We start from the raw sequence: 1808 nt of genomic DNA, 5'->3' as shown, positions 1-1808 counted from the left end.
TTCTTTCCAAGCTGAAAATCCAGAATCCCAAGAACTCGGTGTTGCTTATGGTGATCCTTGGGGCTGGAAGGGTCCTCTGGATCCCATCTTATTTCTTATAATAGAAGGTATTACACCACAGAATCCCTCTCAGGCACTAATTGATGTCCGTTCAGAAGTAGTTTGGTGTTCTGCTCCCACTAACGCTTTAGGGCTAAGCATGGCCAAGGCCATTCCAGAACCGCACTGCTCTAACAGATGAAAACCACTTCTCAGATCTGCAGTCCACGTACCACCATCATTTCATACTCATTTCCTACTGTGCCATCAAAACCCTTTACGTTAACAGCTCTGCGAAACAATCAAACCCTTCTAGAAGAGTAGTTCTTCATTTTGCAGGGAGGTGCACGAGGGCCCTCCTAGCTGCAAAGAAAGGACTACGCTTACTGGGACCAGAGAGCACCCGATCCTAGATACTGTCCTCTCACCCCTCCACATACACATGCACAAACACACTCAAATGCAAGACTGAAACCTCCAGAATGGACTGTAAGGCCTGACACTGTGTGACATCCCTCCGCCCCAAGCAATCTTCATCTGCTATTTTCCTACAATGTTATGTGTACACCTGTCAAGAGGTTGAGACCACATACAGCTTTTGCAGATTTGAGAGGGAAAGGGAACAATAACTGGGGTCCCTAACTGGTTTTCCTTCCTTTCCTTCTGTTGCAGCCTCCACTTTGAGGGCTGTACGCATTCACACATGCTGGAGGAGCAAGGAGAGAAAAAGGAGAATAAAGACGAACGGTCACAGAATACAGTGGCCACAGTAAAAAAAAGTCTGGGAAATACCATAGCATTTCTCTGCACATCTTATAGTCTGCACTTATCCCTCTTGAGCATGAATAACTTCAACAGCATAGAATACTCCTGAGATCACAAAGGCACCTACTACAAACCAATACTTTTCTGTCTCTACTGGAAATGCTTCCCATAATAAAAGCTAGACTCATACCTACCACATCAATGAGAACACACAGTCATTCTGTGACTAACTGGGATATCAAGGTCTCCCCTCCTGCTAATTTGTTTATAGCTGATAAAATTCTTGCTTCTTACCAATTTTATAATTTTATAAGCAAAAACCAGACTTTATTCTTCTACATAAATTAATTCCACCAAATTTCTAGGTGTGCCATGCTTAACATAATCAAATTCTTACTGTATTACAGTCTATTCCTTATCTGCTTTGGCAAGGACTGCCAACTTAGTTTCATTGCCAAAATTTATCAATACCATCCAATTTCTGGACTGTGGACAGAAAGAAAAACATTCAGTAAAAGGAATCCCAGGAAGAGCTCTTGGGACCTTTGTCAGACTTCAAGACTCGTATTTCAAAACTACTTGTTGTCTTCTCTTTACTTAGTTCCTCACAACTCAACAACTGCTTTAGCAGTCTTCTCCAGCTCCATTAATGATTTCCTGTGCCTAACAGCAACAAGCACTGGACGGAACAGCAGATTTTAATCTGTCTGAACTGAAATCCTAGTTTGCATAATAAAAAAAAAAATCCTTACGCAAAGAAAAAGATTAGGTATTCCAGCCCTCTCTTCCTCAGACAGTTGCAATGCCTTTTGGCCTACTTAATTTTGCTTTCCTCCAAGACCACGCTCTAGTATTACAGAAATCAGACCAACGCGAACCAGGTTATTCCCTGAGCTGCCCCTTAAGAGAGTGTTTGTATTTTTCTCCAGACAGCTGCTGCGCTGCGGTATTTCCCGCAGCCCGGAAGGCCCTCAACCGCCTATTCGGACCGCGAGGGAGGCACA

The sequence above is a fragment of the Pygoscelis adeliae genome, unplaced genomic scaffold (genome assembly GCF_000699105.1).
Source record: "Pygoscelis adeliae isolate BGI_AS28 unplaced genomic scaffold, ASM69910v1 Scaffold120, whole genome shotgun sequence".
NCBI classification, from domain to species: Eukaryota; Metazoa; Chordata; class Aves; order Sphenisciformes; family Spheniscidae; genus Pygoscelis; species Pygoscelis adeliae.
Note: the sequence above shows the minus strand (reverse complement) of the source record.